The sequence below is a fragment of the Mus caroli genome, unplaced genomic scaffold, assembly GCF_978045245.1.
Source record: "Mus caroli unplaced genomic scaffold, Mus_caroli_1 scaffold_5, whole genome shotgun sequence".
Taxonomy (NCBI): Eukaryota; Metazoa; Chordata; class Mammalia; order Rodentia; family Muridae; genus Mus; species Mus caroli.
Window position 1 is genome coordinate 85,117,886 of NW_028227260.1, and position 26,669 is coordinate 85,144,554.

At 33.8% G+C, this 26,669-nt stretch overlaps 1 protein-coding gene across 3 annotated transcripts in view; it reads right to left on the bottom strand.

Moving 5' to 3' along the window:
* Dmd (dystrophin) overlaps positions 1-26,669 on the bottom strand; it is a 2,436,643-nt gene that overhangs the window by 1,094,575 nt on the left and 1,315,399 nt on the right. The gene's annotated exons all lie outside the window — the stretch shown is intronic.

The window sequence follows — 26,669 nt, forward strand, 5'->3', positions numbered from 1 at the left end:
CCTAAGCATTAGATATATTCTTATTAAGTGGAATAGGTACTAAACAGAAGATAAGTATGTTATATTATATAAGAGGATAAAGTCAATATGAATTAGAACACTATAGAATTTTCTTTGAAAATAAAGTGGATTTCATTGGGCTCTTCATAAGAGATGTGAAATTGAAGACATAAAACTTATAGTGTATATGAAAAAAAAAGAAACTCCAAAATGGCCAGTATATATTGAAAGAAGTCAGGAAGGGGCAAGTGCAAAGGAATAATGCACAGAAAGGGTAGGAGAAGACTGAATTCTGAAGCTGGTATAGAGACATTTAAGATAAACGCTTTTTTAATAATGTTCTAAGCATAAAATTAGTTTTTCAATAGCACAGAAATGCAAGCTTAGGAAAATGATGTCTCTTGATTATGTTATATCATGCTTGCATTCATTATGCATAGGGGCGATGCCAAAGGATGAGGAAATAACAGGTTTCAAATTTTTCTTTAATTTATGCAATCTTTCTTAAAAAAAAAAAAAACTTGACCTCTATACTGAAAAGCCACATCCATTAAAACTATTGATTGCTTTCATGGTTATATAATTTGTGGGTCAATTACATTCATGAGCTAATTTCTTTTCATTGGGTTCATGGATGACACTAGAAAGTTTAAATGGTGACACAGAGCTATAAATGCTTTGTAGAGTTATAAAGTTCCTTAAAGATACTAAAATGCTTAAGTGAGCATTGTAGTCTATTGAACATCAGGTGGTTACACTATAATTTTCTATGATCACATTTCAATAGGCAAATGATAAAAACTAGTGAATAAGTACTCAAACTTTTGATTCTGTGGAAAAGAACTGTTATCTACAGATAGAGATATATGTTACAACATAATTATGCAAGAATCCCTCTCTAGAACATTCAGTAAGCAATGACAAATGAAACTGGAATCTAGTGATTTGTTATGTCTGTCTTAATAATTCTACAGTGTCCAGAGTGAAAAATATTTTAATAAATATCTGTGGAATGTGAAGAGACAGGAACATGATGAATAAAATGTTTAATAAGTAACTGAACTCTAGTCTTCCCAATAAGAATTTACTTTCATTTAGTATATTTGTAGTTTAAATGCATTTTGGGTAAAATTGAAATATTAATGGACAGCAGTTCTGGCATCAAATCCTGATTGAATCATACTTGTATTGAATTACTGAAGAAAAAGTTTCTGAGCTTAAGTTTTGCTTTAGCTTCTTCATGTGTAAAATAAGGATCTTAAAACCTAGCTGAAAACCAGTCTGACAGGAAACTTTCAATAAAAATTCATTGTTATTTTTATGAAGAAATATCAACCATTGTTTGATCTATAGTTGTGATATTGATAAATGTGGTGTTGATGGTGGTGGTGATAGTGCTAATGATGGTGAGGAAAATGATGATGATGAATATGATGGTGTGTGTGCATGTGTTTGTGTGTGTGTGTGTGTGTGTGTGTGTTGGGATGGAGAATTGCTGTGTAAATCAGGTTGATTTTCAACTTAGTCTCCTGCTCTTGCCTCCTGAAAGCTAAGGTTACATGTTAGTTCCACTATGACCAAATCCAAATCTCCTTATATTGAACATTTTTTCTCAAATATGTGAAGCTTAACAAGTACTATGAACTTGGGAAAACTAAAGATAAAAAGATAATAGTCTAGACCTCCTTAGTTATATTCAGGTAGCACAAAATGTACAGATGTCTAAAAGGTGAGAACATAGATTAGGCTAGTACTCATTTACTTCCTGTAGTGAGAGTCTTTGATGAATTCTATCTCATTGTGTCCTAATTTTACTGGCTCCTATTCACCAATGAAATATACACAGTGGGCTCCTATTTCTCATTTTAACTGAGAAGTACCACCTTACTGCAATGACAAAGCAGATCAGTGTTTAGTTCTAGAAACAGTGTGAAATATCACTTGTGAGGCTATGTAAGTGTCTGGAAAATACAGAAGTGGATGCTCACAGTCATCTATTGGATGTAACACAGGGCCCCCAGTGAAGGAGCTAGAGAAAGCACCCAATGAGCTAAAGGGGTCTGCAACCCTATAGGAGGAACAACAATATGAACTAACCAGTACCCCCAGAGCTGTGTCTCTAGTTGCATATGTAGCAGAAGATGGCCTAGTCAGCCATCAATGGGAGGAGAGGCCCTTGCTACTGCGAAGATCCTATGCTACTGCGAAGATCTCCCAGTACAGGAGAATGCCAGGGCCAGGAAGCAGGAGTGGGTGGGTTGGGGAGCAGGGCAAGGGGTGGGCAAAGGGGACTTTTGGGATAGCATTTGAAATGTAAATTAAGAAAGTATCTAATAAATTAATTTGAAAAAAAATACAGTTTTCAAAGTTAGGTATCTACATCCCTCCACAAAATCTGAATATGCCTTCAGGATAATTTTCAGGTTAAAAAGAATGTGATTCATACTAGGGGGGTGATCAATGCTTACAGGCTTTGTACCCCTCTTAATTTAAATTAGTATATAAATTGAATATATTATGGTCTAAACTTAGCATACTTCCATATTGACTATATTGCCAAGGTTTCATACCATAATAGAGACAAAATGAAAATATTGTCTATGCTATATGTAGTAGAAAAAAAGAATATGTCTTTAATTTCCTTTATCACACAGCCAAAGATTCAAAAAGTTCGACCCAATAATTAGGAAGCATATGATTCCATGAAATAATTATTTACCCCCATGTAATCCATGGTTGTTTCTGATGAAATAATACTGGAATTAAACCTGAATTTACACTTTGGTCTTGTGAGATGAGACTATGCATGTAAATAAGAATTATTATGGATATTTATAAATCATGTAAGATCAGTTACCAATTTTACAAAAGTCAAGACAAATATTAAAAGTTGAGTTAGTCTCATCAATAAATGAAAAATCTAACATAATCGTTCATCTATAGGAAAAATGTTTAATATATAATTTATTTACACAATAAATATTAGTCAAAATGTAATTTTAGGTAAATTATAGATAAATGAACTGCACATAAATATTAAAGAGATGAATACCTTGTATGTGCTTATTGTGGAATCATTAATTGCTATGTCTTCCCGGTAATTTCTCTGTTATGTACAACTTCAAAATGCACATTCACCAGAAACATTGAATACCATTTTCAGAAGACTTTAAAATTCTTTAAATGGTTCTGCATTACTGGATTAATACTAGCAATAAATGCATGTGCATTAACTTAGACTGGGCTAAACGTTAAACCAGTGAATGGCTTAAAGTGCGATAAAATAGTCAGCTCTCCTCAGACATTTTCCTCTTAGCATCTGATAAGATTATTATTTTTTATTTTACTAAATCTTAACTGAAATATACTTCTCAATGTTTATCAAGATTGTCTATAATTTGTATATGCTATGTGTCACAATCTCAGCCTCTGTGTGTGTGTCTTGTGTGCTCATGCACTTGTATATGAATGTATGGTTAGCTAAAGATAGAATATGTATTATATTACTAATCATTTCTTAATCATATTATTTTACACCTCATTCATTCTTAAAATGATGCTTAAGCATACATCTCCTTCAGGCTAAAGAGAGAAAAACTTATGCTTTTTATTTGCTTCTTATAGATAATTAAATATTTATTATTCAAACTAGCACACTATTGATGCTTCTGATGATCCCTTAAACATCTTGCCTATCCTTTAAAATGCAGGGAGTGCACTGTTGTCAATCTTTGCTGGTAATACCAGGACCTTCAATTAAGTACCTACAAGACAACCAAAGAGAAACAGGAGAAAAGACAGAATAAGTTTGCCAAAGAATTCTTTCATAGTCAATTTCTCAAAACCAGTTAGTATCATTCTTTTTCTCGTGGAATTAATGAATTTTCACTAAAATTTAAATTTCACATGATTCCAAGGATATCACAATTGAGAAGTTGAGCTGATTGTCTTACACAATAAATCACACTGCAGGAACATGTCAAAAAGACTAATGCAAATTCTTAGCCATCCAAAGTTTTGTTTATTCTTGTCACTGCTATGTGAATAAACACAATTGCTTTTGCTTTCTTAACGTTACTATAACCAAACCCACTCCTATTATACTATATTTATCTCTGTTTTTTTAGAAAAATAAATTATAGTTTAAACATTGGTTAGAGCAAGGCAAAACTTGTGTGTAAGCATGCGTGCATGTACACATATCCACACGCTCGCGCACACACACACACACACATACATACCACTGTTGCAATAATTGTTTGTGGCATGAATTATCTTTTAAAAATTACTTTTTTCATGCTTTGACAATTTGTTTAAATGACGTAATAAAGTCATGTTGGAAATTCTGTTATTAATATACTTTTGTCCATGATAGGAATTTAAATTAAGATCACATTTTATTCACCTAAGAGAAAACAAAATGTTCTATGTCTTAAAATATTTGTGTGCAAAATGGACCTCTGAAATTCAGGTTCAGTATCTATAGATTAAATAAGGTGTAAAGAAAAAGTATTTGTGTAGTTTTTGTCTGTCCTTGGTTTGCAGCAACTATACTGCATTCTAATGAGTTATTTCTATTATATTATACTTAGTATGCCTATCCTCACTAGTTTAACAACAGGGATCTAAGAAGTCCAGCTGCAATAAATTTTAACTTCTGCAATCATGAACTAGGTTTTCTTGATGTGTTTGTCTATTTCACATATCACTATGACTACCTTATGTGCACAGTCACATAAATTAATAATATTCCTACCGAATAGATAATGTTCTCGTGATATTGTAAAATAGGAATAGTTCTGTAAGCATAAAGTAATCTTGGCATAGTTTCCATTTACAATATATCAATAAAAATAACTATGATTCTGGTCTATATCATGACTTCCAGGTCAGTCAGAGCTCCTCCATTGTGAAGCCCAGTTTCAAAAAGTCACCCCTACCAAAAAAAAAAAAAAAATAGATGGCTACATAGGCTTTAGATAGTCCGAACTGGATGAGAAAAAGGAAATTTCTAATGTATACAAATCACCTATGGAAGCAACTGGGGAATGTATATCTCAAATACCTTGTTTCAGATATAAAATGAGATTAACTTAATATCTTAATTATGTAATTAAATTATTTTCTTAGGTCCCACTACTTATAATTTTCAACATTAGCATGCTTTCCTTGGCAATAAAGAAGCAACTGGTTAGATCAAGCAAAAAGCACTCCTGTTGTGATCAACTCAATAAAAGATTCCTGACACTATTCAGATTTTAGAATGTTTGTGTGATAATTTTAGGAACAGGTATTCTTCACATTGTATTTTGGCGTGATATTAAACAATTCAATAAAATAACATTTTAAGAGAAATACAAATCATAATTCAATTTAAATTGATGTTAGGCAAAGTGGAAAATTTATTAGGAAAATAAACATATATAGTTCTTGAGATTATCATAATAGACAACATAATTAGGTCACTGAGAGCTGTAGTCATATAGAAATATTAGAAATCCAATACAGGGGCTGGTGAGATGGCTCAGTGGGTAAGAGCACCCGACTGCTCTTCCGAAGGTCCAGAGTTCAAATCCCAGCAACCACATGGTGGCTCACAACCATCCGTAACGAGATCTGGCGCCCTCTTCCGGAGTGTCTGAAGACAGCTACAGTGTACTTACATATAATAAATAAATAAATCTTTAAAAAAAAAAAAAAAAGAAATCCAATACAGGGATACATCAGTTTGAAAACCTGTGGTCCATATTGTTCAGAGAGAGAATTTCACCACTTCATCTTTTATAAATAAACTACAGTAAAATCCTTATCCTGCAATAAGTGGGACATATACCTGAAAGTTCAGCAACTTGGAGGATATTATAGTTTGAGATGAATCATGCACAAGTAATTAAATCTTTCTGTCCTTGCTAAAATGTGTTCAGTTTGAGGTCGCTGTACAAATGATATACCAATTTAAAAATAGTGGTCATTTTCCATTTAAAGAGATGTTTTTCTCACACATGACCTGACAGATAGTAAACATGACCATTAAAAATGAGTTCCAGGACAGCCATATAGAGAAACCCTGTCTCGAAAAAAAAAAAATAATCCAGCATGATAGATGTGTGGGACAATATTGCTAATTCTAGAAGTGATAGAGTATGTTTTACTATTCAAACAAATTTACAAGTGTATGTGTTTTGAATGCCTTTGTATAGCATACTTTGATCTTTTGTTTACTTGCAGTACTAAAAGAAATTTTAATTCAATATTTTAACTATGGTGAGAGATTAATCACTTCATCCAATTCTACATATTTAGTTTTATTTCTCCAAATTATCATTGAAATTCTACATAGCATCTGTGAATATCTAGTTGACTTGTCAGGGCAGACCCTGTTGGAAATCAGGGGAATTTTTAAGTTTTCATTCCAATTTCACCTGAACTTTGAATTTTTTATTCCAGTTTCAGCTCACCACTATTAACTCTGAACTTTGGTGTATAATAATAAAAGTGTGATAACAGAAATCACATTAACTCTTTCAACTCCATAAATTAAAACACCATAAAATATCACTGCATTATTCACATTAAATTGGCTTACAGGACAATAAGCCAAGATGGAGAAATATGGCAACAAATACTCTAAACAGGTCATATATATTTATAATATGGTTAGTCAAAAAATAGTAGGTAGTTACACAGGTTCAGGAAAGGAAGAAATATGAGAATGGAAAGTTGGACTAATAGCAACTATATGATGTTCAGCCTAGAATATCTGAAACACATGAAAAGAATGTTTCACTAAATCACTTATTGTCATCTGTGTAAATTATATAGATAGGAATATAGAAAATCTCTTGCTGCATAACTATTTTTTAATTTTTTAAATTAAGGCATTTAGTAGATATTTTCTTCATTTACATTTCAAATGCTATCCCCAAAGCCCCCTATATTCTCTCCCTGCCCTATTAAGTGTTGAATTATAAAGACTTGTCCACTCCCCCACCCCTCCACCGTGTGCTATTGGAAATCAGTGGAACTTTCAGAATTTGGGCTAAGTATGCTAAACCTCCAATTCATTGTTATAGATATTTTGTCATAGTAACATAAATATTACTCACACATAAGTCATGCATAATCTAAAATGTTGATCAGATGATTGTGAAGTATCACCAACACCTTATTTAAGCATATTGGAATCAAGAAGTTACAAATTAAGAAGATTCTGAGTATAGAAAAGAATTTCACAACTACTTTGTCAATAAAACCATTACAGAATTGGAAATCTAAACCACCCACAAAGCTTCTAATCCATTCTAAATTGGACCCTATATAGTTTATTAAAGGACCCTATATAGGTTATTAAAGGACCAAGTAAATGAGCCATGTTTAGATGATAGATATCACCTGCATCATACTTCCTAAGAAATGAGATTCCAAAATTTAGAAAGACCCAACTTCCTGATACATTCTCTTGGCCAATAATTTTCTTCATTGTTTCCATCCAGTATCTATGAAAGTTTCAGACACTCTTCTAGTTAGTGCTTCAAATATATTTTAATCACTTTATAATAATATAGGATGTGGTTCTTTTAGATTTTGAATACATTAAAACTCCCCAGCACTCGGGAGGCAGAGGCAGGCAGATTTCTGAGTTCAAGGACAGCCTGGTCTACAAAGTGATTTCCAGGACAGCCAGTGCTATACAGAGAAACCCTGTCTCCAAAAACAAAAACAAAAAACAAAAAACAAACAAACAAAAAAAAACCTCAAAAACTTGTTTTGATAAAGTTTCTCATTATATTTACTACTCTATTAATTGTATATTAGTAATTAAAGAGAAATCAGCTATTAAACAATTTAATGAATTATGGAAAAAGAATTTATTGCAACTTTACCATTTCATTCAGTATCTATTGTAGAGTTTTGTCATTTATCCCTGCTACTGGACACTGACTTTGATGATTTGTAATTCACCCAAAACCAGCCAATAAATAAATAACCTGGATGCAGAGAAGTTTAAATGTACCAACAGAAATAATCACACAGCCATTATGAGAAAAATCAAATGTTACAAAATATATTATTCACTTCATTTAGTATTTTAAAATAAAGATTGGAGATGAATTATGTTTCTTTAACTAAGTGACAGAAACAACCTTCTTAGCTCCTTTGCCCACTATTCATGACTCTAAGTACCTTCCTTCTTGCCTTAATTGGCAAAATGCAGTGATTTTTTTTTTGTTCCCCATTGAAAGATACTTAGTGAAGAACATTAATTCTTTGAATTCACTAGGGTGTCATTTGAGAAATTACTGTGTTTGAGCAATAAATCAGTTTGAGGATGCCTTAAGAAATCTCAGGGTTTATTAATTGTTTTCTGATAAATTTGAAAATTATTACATTTTACAAGCATACACATATTTTCATATTATAAACATTGTGGCTATAAAATATCATTTCACAATCTCTTGTTTCTGAAATGCTTGTAGAAGCCTAGATGGTCTGCATCTGTAATTTAAACTGTAGTTCATGTCTTTGGATTACATAGGAAAGACTACCATCCCCAATTGCAAAGGAAATTTAATTTAGTGATTTTACTTCAGGACTTAACTTTTCAAGTAACAATAAAATTTTGGGGTTGGAAAGATGGCTCAAGAGTCAAGAGTACTTAGTGACCTTTCAGACAGCTCGGGTTTGGTTCCCAATATCCACAACATGACTTACAACCATCTGTAATTATAGTGCCAGTACATCTGACAACCTTTTATTTCCTGTTGTTAGCACCAAGAAGGCATGGTTTGCACATACATAGTTGAAGCAAAAACTCTCATACACTTATAAAAATAAATAAGTCTTTTAAAGATGTGATATGACAAAGAAGTTGCATTCACCACTGGTGCTGTCTTAATTTTATTTTTATGTCAACTTGGCGGCATTCCAGGGTCTTTTGGGGATGGGGGGATGTTTAACTGAGAAAATGCTTCCCTAGGGTTGACTTATAGGGAAATCTGTAAGATATTTGTTTTTGGTTGATGATTTATATTGGAGGAACTAGCTAGCTGTATGTGATACCACTGCTGGACATGTGGTTTAAGTTAGTATAACAAAGCAGGCTAAGCAAGCCCTAAGGAGCAAGATAGTAAGTATCTCTCTTCCATGGCCTTTGTAAAAGTTCCTGCCTCCAGGTTCCCATTTGACTTCCTTAGATGATAGGCACAAAAGGTAAATGGAATTAACCCTTTATTCCCCAACTTGCTTTTTTGTCATGGTGTTTTAGCACAGCAAAAGACACCCTAACAGACACACTATGCAAGTAATGAAAGGCAGAGATTAATAAACTGTTTTTTAAAAAAAAGTTCCTAAACTCCAGCAAATAAGACAATTCCTGCTTGCTACTATTCATAAAGTCTAATAATACATTTTTGTGATTTAAAAGGTTATAAATGAATATTTTCTGACACATGAAAATGATAAGGGATTCAATTGCCCACGAACAAAATTTGATCAGAAGAAAACTAGGTCTAATTGCCTGTTTGTCTAGACATGCTTCTATACCACAAAAGCACAACTGAGTGTCTGAAATAGAGAGCAAATAGCATTTGTTCATAATGTGGCCATTTATAGATAGAATATATACAAAGGATTTTAACTTAATAGAGTAATCAAACTCAGGATGATTTCTAGGAGGTATGAAATATGAAAGGAAGGTTACTTAAAGAAGTGAAGAGAGCTATATGAAAAAGTCAGAAACTTGGGTCCCAGAATTAATATTTGCATTCTCATACTATTCTGAAGTCAGGAAGATAGTTAAATTTTGCTTTAAGGGGGATTGTGAATAGACTGGAGAAGAACAAAGCAATGCAGAGATTGTGATGGGTGAATAGAACTAGATCAAATATTAGAAGTGCACTTAGGGGGAAGTTAATGTCATTCATTATTCTTTATTTCATTCAAACTCTAAACATAACTATAACTTATTATTAGTGATAAAATAGTTTGTCGTGCTTTGTATGGAAAATGCACCCTTCCTAGGTTTGAACAGTTGATCCATAGATGATGGTGCAGTCTGGGAAGGTTGGGGGACATTTAGAAGGTGGAGACTTGGTGAAGAAAGTGATTAACAAGGGCAAGCCTTGAGGTCTTATAGCCCAGATCCACTTCCAGTTCACAATCTACATTTTGAGTGCAAATGCAAACTGATCTGCTAGCCTCCTTCTCTTCCTTTTTCCATGTTTCCTCTACAATGACACACTGCATTCTATTGGGACTGTAAACCAAAATAAACACTCAATTATTTATAATTCTTTTGTCATATTATTTTGTTACAGAAACGGAAATAGAAACTAAAATATATTTTGTCATTTGAAAGGAAAAAACATCATGAAGCTACCTATAAAACTGAATATGAATTATAAGACAAATTCACCTTTTACAGGATTCTTTTTTTTTTAAAGGTTTTTATTTATTTATTATATGTAAGTACACTGTAGCTGTCCTCAGATACTCCAGAAGAGGGCATCAGATTTTGTTACGGATGGTTGTGAGCCACCATGTGGTTGCTGGGATTTGAACTCGGGACCTTTGGAAGAGCAGTTGGCGCTCTTAACCGCTGAGCCATCTCGCCAGCCCCCTTACAGGATTCTTAATTGAGGGTACCAACCAACCAGAGACGTAATTTGCTAAGATTGTAAAAAAATGATCCAATAGAAATTCTCACAATTTAAATATATTAACATGCACATGTCTTCATGTTGTCACTAAAACAATTTCTGTGAGCAAATCAAATCAAATCAGGCCATTGGTAGGTAAATTAAATAAGCAAGTATTTATTTTTAGCAAATCTTTCTTTATTGGGAATCATTACAACCACCTGAAAATTAACTACCATGATCTTTCTTGTGAAAACGATGTTTATTTATTTATTTATTTTTGGATTTTTATAACACTCAACTATACCCACAGTTTTCTTATGCCTCAAGCTATGATAACTTCTAAGTTGAAAAAATAAATCCTTTGGGATTATAGATTTATTTTCTTTCTTTCTTTTTCTTTCTTTCTCTCTCTCTCTTTCTTTCTCTTTCTCTCTTTTTCTCTCTTTCTTTTTTCTTCCTTCCTTCCTTCCTTCCCCTCCTCCTCCTCCTTCTTCTTATTTTTCAGATTATATCAAAAGCAGGTATATTGGGAAGATGCTCTTGAGAGAGTTCACTGGCCCCAAGGACTGAGGCCAGGTGTGTCACCAAGAAGAGAGAGTAGTCAGGCAAGGGCAAGAGAAAGAGAGAAAAGGCACAGAGAGAGATGAGACGGAGAAGTCTAGATTTAATTTCTTAATAGTATTAGAGGAATAATTGTTCTAATTTGTGGACAGATTCAATGAATACATATTTAGAATTTACTATTTATAAATAGTAATTTATAAATGATTTTACTTTTTACTGCTCTGGATAACACAAAAGAATTTAAAGTCATGGCTCTCTTTAGTATCATAACATTGATAGGAAGCCAGGCAGGTATCCAAGTAACTACATTATACTTCATATGGAGATTAATGCATTAATAGAGAAAGCCAGAGAGAGGATTTCCTCTGGTAGGAAATTTTGTTCATGACTTTATGTAATATTAGTCTTTGGACTTAAAGGTAACCTGCTAACTTCCTTAATGAGTGTTCCAGCAAAGAGTTTTCTAGGAAGACAGTATATATTATGGAGGCATGAGAGTGCAAACTTCCCTGTCAGATTCATAAACCATGGCAGAAGTTCAGATACCAGTATTATTAACAAGCTCCCAAGACAATTCTGATGTACGAGTTCTGCAAATTGTACAAATTTAAGAATTTTTCTAGGATATTTGTAGGAAGAGACACATAGAGAGAATGAATATGGAAGAGCAAAAAAGTGTGAAACCCATAGATTTTATGTTAAATTTGAAGCAAGACTAAGTATATGTAAAGAAGAGGTGGAGAAGTGAATGTAACACCCAGTGTAAGTCATTGAATAACTTCTGATTATATATAGAAATGTGCCATTATTAATTTTATTTACATATTTATATACCTTTAAATATACAAATGTTATAGTATAAATTAATCCTATTTATATAGGATTCAAAGATTAACAAAACTAATCTACATTTTTAGAAATAATAATAGTGCTTATTCATAAATGGACTTTCTGGAATGTAATTAAGGTTATTTTTTTTTTAACTAAAAGACTAGTTTGGAGAGATATTCTCAGCTTTTGGAACTTAATCTGTACTAATTTGAGTGTTTTTCTATAATGTATATCACACATAAATAGTGTAAAATTAGGTTGAGCATGATAAATATAATAAAAATTCCTATTAATCATCTTAATAACTTTACAGATAAATGATATCTTTCATTGCTCCAATAGTTATATGAACTTGAAATAATAAAATGAGGAAGAAATGTGAAATACTATGTTACTGATCATTTGAATAGAAGAAAGTAGTTTACATTTTAGAATAGATTTCTATAAAAAAAAAAAAACCTTTTATGCACATAAGTGCTTGATGGCCTGTATATCTGTATGCAAAATGCATGTATGGTTTCTTCGGAGACTAGAAAAGTGCGCTGAATTTTCTGGAACTGAAGTTACAGATGGTTTTGAACAGCCATGTGGCATCTAAGAAACTTACCCGGGTCCTCTAGTACCATAGCATTCAATATTAATATCTACTACCTATGCTAATGTATTCTCCAAAAATCAAGCCTATACTTAGTTGCTCATTTAACATCTACTCTATATTTGTTACTAAAAATCCAAGTTAGCATGCTCGATGATCGCTCTTGCTATATGTTTATAAACTTGTTCTTACACCTTTCCTACATCAATAAATGACATATGACAGTTAACATTGAATTGCTTCTTTCCTATACCAATCAAGACTTGTTGGCTACACGTTTAAATATATTATCTATGTCTTTTCACTATAGTTACTGCAGGAAAAAAAAAACTACTGATCCTACATTCATGGTATAACTACAGATCTTCCTCATCTGTAAGACACATGCTAAGTACCCGCCTTCATAGTCAAAATAAAAACTAAGTAATGTAACATGACTAAAGTTTTTTATATTAGCTAGATGTTGCTGACTTCTCCAATCCACCAGCTGCCCATCATTTATCTCCGCTGCTTCTTCCAATGACTATGCCAACTCAACACTATTCATATACTGAATTAGTAGTGATTTCATTTCACAACACCATTTTTTAAAAGTATCTCTCTAGGAAACCAAAATTTATGATAATCAAATATATCATTTTAATTTATGGGTTGTTTTTAGTAGGTGGTAAATGAATATCAGTAGGTAGAGAAAAATACCTTCTCAGAGAATCATTGTCTATATAAATGAAGAAACTTCCAATCAAGTGAAAATTATAATAGGCTTTCTATCCCCAGGACAATTGACAGACAGGGAAAAATTAGGAACTTGAAGGCAAGTGACACTTGACAGACTTTACTCCCTTGGTTTCACCTTTACATTTCTAGTCACACAGTTTGTCACCACCAAGGGTTTAGACTCTTCCATTTGTCTTGTCCCTTCTTTATATACCCATTTCTTTTTCTGTTCCAGAGGCTATATAAAATGCCAAATTTTTAATCACTCTTTGGACTTAGTTAACCCTAAATTTGTTCCTGATGCTGCATATTATATATGTTTATTTCATGTTAATTTATAGTTTGCATACCTTAATGGAGAAACATTAGTAGGCAAGGTGGAAATGTTCTCCCTCCTCTTATGTCAAATAACTTACTCATTGCTTTCATATACTCAGTTATTTACTACTTAAACTGAATATATTTCATATATTCAGTTTAAGTAGTAAAGCCAATAAAATATTTTTCCATTGATTCAATTTGAAATGTTTACTCAGTCCTCATCCATTAATTTCCCCTATTTATCTGAATGTATGGATACTTTAATTTTTCCTTCTCCTTCTCATTGAAGACTATCATATTCCTGATGGTAGATGTCTTTCTTAATTGCTAATCACTGCAAACCAGCTCCTCTCCCCAGTGAGTGCTCTCCAGTAGGTGATTTGATGTATTTACTGAGAGCTAAGGTTGAATGAAGCATAATTTAGGATTGGACTCCATTGATGCAAACACTCAGCATGTGGTATGTATATGAAAATATTTTCATGCACATCTATTCATTTAGTTCACAACGACCCTGTCAACCTAGAGGCCACAAAACTACCAAACACCAGTAAACTCATTTAAAAAAAAAATCCCAATATGAAAGAAACAGTATTACAAACTGGCCGCTATGGTGATTTAAAAGAAAACATCTTATACATTTCAAAAATGTTTAAAAAATAGTAAGTAGGTACGTAATGCCTTATGTCACTTGTAACTTCCTTGATCTCTTAATGGTCTTTGTTCCTCAGAGACATATAGGATTTGAGGACTGCAAACAAAGGAGAGGTCCCTCCTTCTGTAATCACAGTGCTTCTGTAATTACAGATAAAGGCTTGTCAGCATTTCCATTTAAAGAACTTAACTCAGCTGTTAAATGTCCATTAGCCTAATATATGGCTTATAATATCTTAGCTTAACTACCTACTAAAAATAGCTCATTAAAAATGGATGTATTTTTATGAAATTATGTAAATACCACAATGAAATCATCACTTCAAGTATGATAATTTCCATAACAATAAAAGTACAACACTTTTTCAGCTTTTGAATTTTCTATGTGTGTTCATTATTTTTAAAGGATCTAAGCATGTGATTATTTAGTAATACCCAACATATTGCCATAGAGGGACATTACCTGACCTATTGTGGAAGACAGTGAGGAATTTCTGAGATTCTTCAGTGATAAATTTGCCCTAGCAGCTAAGATGTAAGCTTTTCTTTTTTTTTTTTAAATCTGAAAAAGTCCCTATATTATTTCAATCATTTCTTTTATACTTACCTTTAAAAAAATAAGGTTAGTCATTAATCTCATTTTTTAAAAAAGCAGACCTTCCAAGGCACGTGTCTCTGTTTTTCTGTTTGTTTTTTTTGTTTGTTTGTTTTTTGTTTTCCTTTTACTAACTCTTTTTATGCCATAGAAAACATTTTCATTACATAATGTCTTTAATATATTTTCATTTTAAAAAGTTCCTGTGTGTGTGTGTATCCCCCACAACCTGGCACATCAAGTCTCTGTGAGGCTAGGTGCCTCCTTTCTCACTGACTCCAGACAAGGCAACCCAGCTAGTAGAACTTATTCCACATACAGACAACAGCTTTTCAGATAGTCCTGCTCAATATGTTTGGGACCCACATGAAGACCAAGCTGCACATCTGCTACATATGTGCAGGGAGACCTAGGTCTAGCCCATGTATGTTCTTTGGTTGGTGTGTCAGTCTCGGAGAGCCCCAGGGGTCCAGGCTAGTTGATTCTGTTGGTTTTCCTCTGGAGCTCCTATCCCCTTAGGGCTTGCAATCCTTGCTCCTCTTCTTCCTTAACAGTCCCCAAGCTCTATCCACTGTTTGTCTATGGGTGTCTGTATCTGTCTGAGTCAGCTGTTGTGTGGAGCCTAGTTAGGACTTTTTAATGTGTAAACTACCATACTTCATATAATGTATCTAAGCTACAGCATCCATTTGGTCTAAAAAATAGAAATCTTTACTTTTATTTTGCTCTTTTAGTTGTGTTATATTTGTATAACTGTATGTTTGTGTAGCATATACTCAACAGGGCCACAGAGACTAGATAACATCATCAGATCCACTGGAAGTGAGTTACAGGCAGTTGTGAGCAACTATATGGGTTTTGGATATCAAACAAAGGTCCTCTGGAGGCAAATCCCTTCTCTTCTTTTAAACAACATTTTACAATCCTGTCCAAATCTTTTTCTACTAGTCTATGAACATAGTCTATTTTTTTTCTAACTAGCAACATTTTAGTTGAAACTTGGTTTCAAACAGAGGTTGAAAAGCATTCCTATTTGTTGGGTAGGAATGTCAGTAGGAACAAGTACTTTTGTATAAAAAAGGAAACAATTAACACTGTTAATGAAAGGGGCCTGAAGCAACTGAACGCAGTGAAGTAAATTCAAAGCTTAAGGATAAAGGAATACCACAAGTAACTGATATCTGACAATATATTGTGACCCAGTCATTCCTTAGAGGGATGACTGTATTAAAACCCTCTCATCAGTACCCAGGGATCTTTGCAGAACAGGAGGAGAAATGATTTTAACAGGCTGGGTAGTGGCTTACTTCACGGAAACAGCATCTTCCAGACATCACAGGACCGATACACATATGAATTCCCAGATACTGTGACAGCATACACACAAACAGTACAGATTCAATCCATATAAAATCCTAGCACTGACAAGGGGAAGTAAACACAAAGACCCAACCCTTAAATAAGAAGCTCACAGTCAGCTATTGGATGGATCACAGTGCCCCCAATGGAGGAGCTAGAGAAAGTACCCAAGAAGCTGAAGGGATCCGCAACCCTATGGGTGGAACAACTTTATGAACTAACCAGTACCCCGGAGCTCTTGACTCTAGCTGCATATGTATCAAAAGATGGCCTAGTCGGCCATCACTGAAAAGAGAGGCCCATTGAACATGCAAACTTTATATGCCCCAGTACAGGGGAACGCCAGGGCCAAAAAATGGGAATGGGTGGGTAGGGAAGTGGGGGGGGGAGGGTATGGGGGACTTTTGGGATAGCATTGGAAATAAATACGTAATAAAAAATATTAAAATAAAAAAATATAAAAAATGAAAAAAAAAAAGAAGCTATTTGAAATTGAGTAGAAAGGAGGAGTGGACTTCATCTCTCACCTAGAAGTTATCTCCAATTTATAGCCACTTTCAAATGAAAAGCTTAGTTTTCTCCAAGGGAATCTCATTGAGAAACAAACCACTCTTAAGGGTAGGTCCCCTGCCCAGCAGTATATAACTAAGACAAAATGGAACTCAAAAGCAACATTAGAGTTATTGTCTCATAAGGTTGTCAGGAATTTTATTTAATCCTTACATATCTTTGGTGTCTCTACTACGACATCCAATTTTGTGTTTTTATGTGATTCCTGTGTGCTCAAGCATGTATATTCCTCCCTGCATTTATTTTTATTTCTTGTGTTTTTTTCTTTGCTTTTTGTTTGATTGTTTTGTTTTATTATAATTTGTATGCTTTGGTGTATCTTATTTTTTTTCTTTCTAAAGAGAGTTGTGTATCCAGATGGGAGGGAAGGTGGGGAGAAATTGGATAAGCAATGGGGAGAGGGGCATGATCAGAATACAATGTGAAAGAAAATAATGAAATAATAAAGAAGAATAATAAAGAAATAATAAATAATATAAATAAATAGTAAAGAAATAATAAAGAAAAAATGAAAGAATTCTATTTTTAATTAAAGACAAAAGAGATAATAGGGGATCTAGGTTCAAGGTATACTCTAAGTACATTCAATGGCTTTCATACTCTATGATAAGGAGAAAGCATAATATCATCAATATGGATTTGTTACTTGATATTTTCAGGAGTACTCAGAAAATTTATTTTCTTAAGGTCATTCATCCCAAAAGCAACCTGGAAAGACATGTAAACTATATAGAATACTCTAATTGACATGCTTGTCTGTGTGTGATAATAATGAAATTAAGATTTATTTTTTGCCTAGTAGATTGGTCTAATTTTAAGTCACCATTTTCAGAAAGAAATTCTTTGGGTAAATAGAATAAATACTTACTTGGGAGGAAAAATAAAATTAAGAAAAATATTTTAGTAGGCTCTTTTTTGGTATAGACAAGAAATTCAGTGAATTAATCCATTGAAAACATTTTTTATCAAAAATACATAAATATACCAGTAGAGCATAGTTCTGTTACTTAGATATTTTATTTCATAGCTTCAGTCTTGAAAATTCTTTGTTTTTTCCTTGTGGTTGTTGTTGTAGCTACTGCTGCTGCTGTTGTTGTTTTTGACAAGGTCTTACTATGTAGCTCTGGTTGTCCTGGAACTCATTAAATAGAGCAGACAGGCCTTCATGTGGCTTCCTAACAACTAGAGCAGGACTTATCCCAAAAGCTGTTGTTTTTACATGGGATATGTTCTTCTAGCTGGCCTGCCTAGTCTGGCCTCAGTGGGAGAGGAAGTACCTAGCATCACAGAAACTTGAAGTGATGGGGTAGGGGGTGGAAAATACCCAGGGTACCCCCATCTGGTCAGAGGAGAAGAGGAGGAAGGATGGGGGAAGGATTGTAGGAAGATGTGACCAGGAGGGGGCAGTGAGAAGAATGTAAAGTGAATAAGTAAAATAATAATAATAATAGTAATAGTAATAATAATAAATATTTTTTCAAAGGAATACCTGTGATAGGCTTAAATTACTAAGAATGTGCCCTTTAAGTCAACTTCAGGATTCCCAAACCTTCACTTTCCTAACTTTGACACTACATCCTTTAGTGACTTTTCTGCATTCTTTGCCATGGCTTGATTATTTGTCACAGGTACAAAAGCAGAGAGGCCAACCAATCAGAAAAAAGGCTTAAAACAGTCAACCAAAATTGTTATTTTATTCCTTACACGTTGATTGTGTTTAGCATTTTGTATAGTAACTTCAGTCACTAAAAGCTGCTTTTATTATTTTTCTATGACAAAAATATATTTGAATGCATTTGATCATGCCTTGATATTTTGTATGGGGTGTAGGCTAAATGTGAGAGACTAGTTTACTTAGAGGCAATGGTGTAGATATTCTTAGCTGACTTTAGCAAATGTTAGTGAGAATTAGGAGTAAAGAGTAATGGAGCAAAAATATTTAATAGGCAATGTACCAGTCACTAGCATAGATAGAAAGAAGCCATGTATTTGTGTAAGGTGTGGAGAGATATACACATACACATATACGCCAATGCACAGATGGATGAGAAATTGGAAAAGCACCACTGAAGCCTCTGTGATGCTCAGTGAGATGGCAAAACTATCTTTCTTTTTCCAAGTGTGAATGCTGGTACTTTCTGGAGAAAATATACTCTAGCTTTCCTCTAACCCCACCATCAGCCCAGATATTTCTGCCCTGAAAATTGCTCCCCTGCAAAGACTCCCACTTTTGGAGATTAGCTAATTCTGAGCCCTTGATTCAGCTGCATCTTAGAAATTATTTCTCCTTGGTAGTCTGTATAGAATAAGAGTTTCTAGCACACCAGCTTCTCCACCTACAAAAGAGCCCAGTCCACCAGATTCCAGCTGTTCTATGCTTTTGTGTTTATCATTTCTTTGTTTTGTACTTTCTTTGTTTGTTTCCTTCTTTCTCTCTCTCTCTCTCATTATTTCCTTTCTTCCTCATTTCTTTCTTTCTCTCTCTCTCTCTTTCCTTCTTTCATTTGTTCTTTTGTTCTTTCTTTCTTTCTTTCTTTTTGGTTTTAGAGCTTTATTGTAGAAAGTCAGAGAGAGAGAGAGAAGAGAGAAGAGAGAAGGGAGAAGGGAGAAGGGAGAAGGGAGAAGGGAGACGGGAGACGGGAGACGGGAGACGGGAGACGAGAGACGAGAGAAGAGAAGAGAAGAGAAGAGAAGAGAAGAGAAGAGAAGAGAAGAGAAGAGAAGAGAAGAGAAGAGAAGAGAAGAGAAGAGAAGGAGAGGCTGGCCACATGGAGAGACAAGAAAGGTAAAGGGGAGAAGGAGAGCTTTCTTTCTTTCTTTCTTTCTTTCTTTCTTTCTTTCTTCTTTCTTTCTTTCTTTCTTTCTTTCTTTCTTTCTTTCTTTCTTTCTCTTTCTCTCTCTCTTTCTCTCTTCCTCTCTTTCTCTCTCTCTCTTTTTCTGTCTTTCTTTCTTTCTGTCTTTATTTCTGTCTGTCTTTCTTTCTTTCTTTCTTTCTTTCTTTCTTTCTTTCTTTCTTTCTTTCTTTCTTTCTTTCTTTGCTTCCTTTCTACCCTTGTCATCCCTAGTCAGAGTTCTTGAATCCAAGCTGTCTAAGGACTCATCAGTAAGCTCCATAGGATTCAGGATACCTCAAAGGTTTCTTGGGTTACTTTCATTTACCCAACAGAGTTCCAAAGGATTAGAGTTTTATTTTCTCTAAGGGCTTTCTATTGAGATAGATAAGAACACTTGAGAGCCCTGTATTGTCAAAAGTAACTGTGGATTAAATATCCTATTTAACTGGCAAGACATTCAGGGAACAGAGTTTAGTACATGTTGTGCCAGGTATAGGTTGTGACAGCAACAGACATTAGCATTGTTCATATTATCTTAGTTCCTCAAGAATGAGGAATCCAAGAATAATGGTATAATTCAAGCTTTGACTGCTCAAGGTTTGAAGACTCGGTCCCCAGGGAGGACATAAGATCTTATGGGAGGTATTTAGGTTATAGAAGGTTTGTTCCAAAGGAGATGGAGACGAAGGGATAATTCTTTCTCCTCTTTCTCCTATCCCTTCTTCCCCTCCCCCTCTTTCCCCTTTTCCTCTTATTCTTTCTCTTTCTCTTCCTCTTCTTCAGTCCTTTTACTTTTCTTTTCTTCTTTTTCTTTATGTGATTATCATCATCATTATTACTGACCCACACTCTCCATTATATTGCCCACTGTGGCATCAAACTTAAAATATTCTTTCTTTTGCATCACCAGGATGAAAATAATGGACATAGTTCACCATGTTATATTACAGTTTACTAATAGTAATACATATAACATGATATAATATAATACAATAAATATGTTTACATTGAAATTATTTTAAGTAAATTGTTCAAATACTCATTAGGTGCTTAAAACACTTATTTCTCTCCCTATGAAAATCCGAATTATTTTCTAACGAAAGTGTGCTTATGAATCATTTAAAATTCTCTCTATTGGACTAGAATGAGTTTTGGCCTAATAGTATGTGCTCATTGAATTATGCCTAAAATCAGAACAGCAATAACAGCAATCATTTCAATCAAAGTGTCTTCTATTTCTTTGTATCATAGAGAAATAAAACTACTATACTATAAACTTTGTTAATATGAAAAAAATCTAATTTGGAAAATAAGTATCAACTGTTCATTTTAATTTCTGTTTCTTTTCCTTTGTTTTTTTTTAATGCTTATTTCTGGCTTATTTTGGTAATACCTCTAGGCAGTTATACGTTCCATATTCATATTGACAACCATAGCAGCTAATAATGAATTCTATGCTTGGATAATGACATGTCTGACTGCCTGTTAATCTTAAAAGGATTAAAAGCTTTTAAAAGTCAAGAACTGCCTCTTACGGATCTTGGTATTTATACTATGTGTTATATGCCTAATCATACTTAATCACCCACATAAGCGTACTATAAGGATTTTTTAATAGCTTCAAAAACACTCTTAAACTCACATAGCTAAATTTAAGAATGAAAGTATGAACTCATCCCTATCTGAATACAGAATCCCTTCAAGAAAATATCAGCACATATGGCCTTGTAAGAACTCAAAGAATAACAGCCCGCTGGTGCTCATCAGTCCTCAGAAGCATTCCTGGAATTTGAAACATGTAAATTGTTTTCAATTTTAATAATCCAGGAATATTTATTAAAAAATTTTCATGGGAGCTCATGTAGATTATAAAGAAAATTCTAAGAAACCTATGCAAAAAAACAGTAAACTAATAGTGTGGCTGTCAAATATTTTATTAAGAGTGAAAGGCCTGTACACAACAGCAACAGCAATAAAAGAACAACAAAACTATTATCCTGTCAGAAAAGAAAACTAAGCTTATATATGTTTCTTTGGAGAGCCAAGGTCCAAGATAGGTAAGTGTATAATAAAATTCACCATGGAACTTATTAGTCAACTGAATGCACCCCTTAAAATAAGAACATACATCTATTTACCCACCTAAGAACCAATTAGTCATTGTCAAAACCAGTAGGATTTTCTTAGATTTTACTTCAAATACAGATGACTGACCATTTCCTTATCATTCATTTGCATACAATATGTATTTCCATGTGTGTAGTTTATCAAAGTATTACTATCAAAAATGTAACAAAAAGGTAATAGCTATGGCTTCAAAGGAATAGATCTTGCTAACAACAAAAAAGGGTTTTTGTTTGTTTGTTTTAAGCTATTTAGAAATAGCCATTTAGGTGAATTTTACTGGGACATTTACAAAAATCAAAATTTCAAATAAGAATTTCAATAATAAAGAGAGAAATAAGAAGATACGGGTCTCATCTGAAGGAAAAGAAACTGTAAATACATTAGATATAAACACCTATGAGAAACGACTTCTTAATGCTGAAATAGTCTCAGTACTATATAGATATTTGACCATGTTCCATACTTTAGCAATATTAATGAAGTATTTGGTCTGTTTACTAGCAAGGAACTTTTTTTTTCAAATAACTCTCAAAAGAATCTGGATACATGGTTAGAATATCTACACTTTCCCTATATTTAAAATAGACTGTGTCATATTTTCATCCCCATATTTTACCAATTAAGATAATATGAAAGTCAGTCTGAATATACCACACAATGTTAGCAAGTTCTTTCATGGCATTAAGTTTAACATGAAAACACTTAAGGAAATGTTTATAAGTTCAAAATAATTCTCTTTGAGTAATATGAGTTCAAAGAAAGAAATGAAAAGGTATCAGAGATTGTTTTATATATGTTCATAGCATGTACATATATAGAGACATATACACACATACATATATAGAGTGTAAGGTGTATAAGTATATAAGCACAAATTGGTTTATTATATTGTTATGTTAGCATCCATTTGTATTTACATTATAAAAGTGAGTAAACGCCAACCAAAATAGGATATTAGATATATTTCTCAAAAATTTTAATTATAAACAAAGATATAAACATAAATATATTCATATAATCTCAGTCTGTTCTATAAAAATCATTTTTAACATTTATTTTACTGATTCTGATTATAAAATAAAATGCAGATGACTGAATTTTTATTTTTAAGTCAGGTACCATGTTGATGATATGCCCATTGTAGTTTTCGAACAGTAGACTGTTAACAGAGTACCTTAACCTAGTATTGACTTGATTACAATGACAAAGAAATATGAATATGGTTCAACATAGAGGTATTAATATTTCTTATTCATTGTTGATTTACTCATCCTCCTGTTCTACCCCACCAGAATGTAATCCCAACATTATGTTGACATCATTTGCTCCTAGTATGTTTTGCACACAAGATTTGCTCACTAGAATTTCTTCAAATAATACACTTCATTGATCCAATCCTGTACCCATACATTACTTTCCTCCATTTTCCCTGGGCTAAATATAATTACTTCAATCAGAGTACTCATAAAATAGAAACATTTGATTAACTTATATTTTTATGAGGCTTAAATCAAAATCATTTTATTTGTTTCATTCTCTTCACTTTAAAGCCCCTTTAAAATAGATTAGTCTATTTCATTGCCTTGGTAAATATAGAATGTATAATATAATTTTAATCTTCACTAATGATTGGGGCCATTAAAAAGTTCCAGAATCATCATCTTTACAATTATTCTTAAGTATATTGCTGTGTATATAGAAAGTTTGGGCCTTGAAAATGTGAGGCGTATCTAGTCCCTGCAGAGTGAATGCCACATGAAAATTGCTTTGGGGAATGAAGTGGTACTACAAATGTATCTTACATTGATGACTCTTTCCTTCTTGGATTTGCGTGAACGAACTGGAGATGGATAATAAGCTATTTCACTTTATACATATTTTATCATCACCTGACCTCCTATGTAAATAAATCTGATCTAATTTTATATTACTCCTGAATTCTGTACATTTACTTCTTTCTAATCTATTTCTAATCAAATTTTGTAATTAATTCCATGTCAATAATTAGAATAAAAGAAACAAATATAGTATCTTTTGAGAAATTTATCTATAAAATACTCCAGTCCTAAGAAAATTTACTACATAAAGACCATCTTTGGGGCATAATTTTTGTATGATTACTTAACTTTTTGCATTAGTAATTGAAAAGCATCTTTCAAATAGATTATTTTTTAGGCAAGTAGGTGAGGGATACAGATAGAGATAGAGACAAAAGGAAAGACAGAATGAATAGTGAGGAAGAGGGAAATGGGATTGTATAATACTTTCACATATATCCTTTTACACAGAGGCTGCACATGCATTCATCTCACAAGAAAGAAAGAAACCTTGGCATACTCTTTCCTCCATTAACCCCTGCTTTCATTATTGTTTAATTTACATTTATCGTTAGTGTTTTTCTTTTTTAAAGTATAATAACCCACTTGTCTTCAGCTACAATAATAAAACATTGTGTCACCATTGCCTCTATATTTGTATGTCTGTATGTCCATGTGTCCGTGTCCGTAAGTGTGTGTGTGTTTAAACAAAAGTAATACAAGATGTCCTCGTTCTTAATAGCTGAGTAGTATTCCATTGGGCAAATGAACCACATTTTCTGTATCCATTCTTCTGTCTTGGGACATCTGGGTTGTTTCCACCTTCTGGCTATCACAAAGAAGGCCACTATGAACATAGTGGAACACATGGCCCTGTAGCATGGTGGGGCATCTTTTGGGTATATTCCCAACAATAGTATAGCTGGGTCTTCAAGTAGATCTATTTCCAATTGTCTGAGGAACCTCCAGATTGATTTCCAGAGTAATTGTTTCTGTTTGCAAGCCCACCAGCAATGGAGAAGTGTTCTTCTTTCTCCACATCCTCTCCAACATGTGTCTTCACCTGAGGTTTTGATCTCAGCCATTCTGATTGGTGTAAGGTAGAATCTCAAGGTCATTTTGATTTGCATTTCTCAGATCACTAAGAACTTTGAATATTTCTTAGATGATTCTGAGCCATTTGAGATTCCTCAGTTCTGAATTCTCTGTTTAGTTCTATACCCCATTTTTTTATTAGCTTTTTTTTGTGGTTAACTTATTGAGTTTTGTAAATATATTTTGGATATTAGCCTTCTATCGGATGTGGGGTTAGTGAAGTTTTTTTCCCAATGCAAACAAATGGATGGAACTAGAAAATGTCATCCAGAGTGAGGTAACTCAGACCCAAAAGAACATGCATGGTATGTACTCACTAATAAGTGCATATTAGTCAAAAAAAAAAAAGAAAGAAAAGAAAGAAAGAAAGAAAGAAAGAAAGAAAGAAAGAAAGAAAGAAAGAAAGAAAGAAAGAAAAAAAACCCTATATACAGTCCACAGAACTCAAAAAGCTCAACAAGCTGATGTGCCCATGTGAGGATGCCTCAATTCAACTTGGGAGAGAGAAGAAGAAAGCAATTACAAGTGGGGAAGGAGGGAGAAACGGGGGAGGGAAAGTGGACAGAGTTGGGGAAGAGTAGCGGGGAGGGGAACCTGATCTGGTATTGGATAAGGGAAAAGGACTAAAACCCCGAGTGCCAGCAGAAAGAATGGAAACAGGAAACCTCAGGAGATAGGAGATTGGGGTTACACCCCAGAATGCAACAGAGACCTGGGAGGTAAGAGACTCTGAGGACTCAAAGAGAGGGACCTTAGATGAAATGCCCATCTAAGGAACTTATACAGCCCACCTTCAGCAGGAAGACAGGGTATCAAGTGAGGGATGGATTTTCCCCATGCCACAGTCACATCTCTGACCCATAATTTTTCCTGTCTGAAAGAATTACAGGGACAGAAACGGGGAGTAGCTTGAGGAAAAGAAGGTCCAGCAACAGGCCCAAAGAGGAATCCAGCTCAAGGGAGGTCCCAAGGCCTGACAATATTACTGAGGCTATGGAGTGCTCACAAAAAGAGATCTATTGTGACTTCCCTCTGAAAGACCCAACAAGCAGCTGAAAGAGTCAGATGTAGATATTTGCACCCAACCAATGAACAGAAGCAGCTGACCCCCGTGGTTGAATTAGGGAAAGGCTGAAAGAAGCTGAGGAGAAGAGCGATTCTGTAGGAGGACCAGCATCTGGACTCCTGAGATCTCTCAAATACTGGACCACTAAACAGACAGCGTACACCAGCTGAAATGAGGCCCCCGACACACAAACGGTAGAGGACTTCTGGGTCTGTGTTCGTTCAGAGATGATGCACCTAACCCTCAAGAAACTGGAGGACCCAGGGAGTTTAGAGGTCAGATGGGGTGTGGATGGGGACATCCATGTGGAGGCAGGGTGTTGGGGAGGAGGTGAGGGATGTGGAGCACTCAGAGGGTTGATGGTGGGGTGGGGAATAGAATATGGAGTGTAAAAATAAATTAAAAATAAAATAAAAACATGAAAAAATAAAAAATTAAAAATAGAAAAATGAAAAATCGCCAGAAGCAGTTATTTTTAAAAGTATAAGGTATGAAAAATATTTCATTGTTGTCCTACAATTACAAACACTTAAATAAATTTGGATAGCAGTAGAATATGATACATACAATATCAAATCTTAGTACAGCATTAGATGATTATTACTAAGAGGAATCTTTCTCCAGTGATGCTCCAAATAAATGGAAATAAATGTGTTGTCTTGAAAGGTATGCCATACATTTCTGGGGACATTTCAATTATATTCTGCAAAACAATCAATATCTAAAGGTCAAAGGAGTGATTGATCACTCTTTACTTCGGAGTAACTCTAATGACTATTCTTTATAAATGTTTATCTTCACAAAAATCAAGCATAGTGTTCCAAATTGTTGTTTACTAAAACACACAGACATTTCCAAAATATTTAGCCTGAACCTTTTGTCTC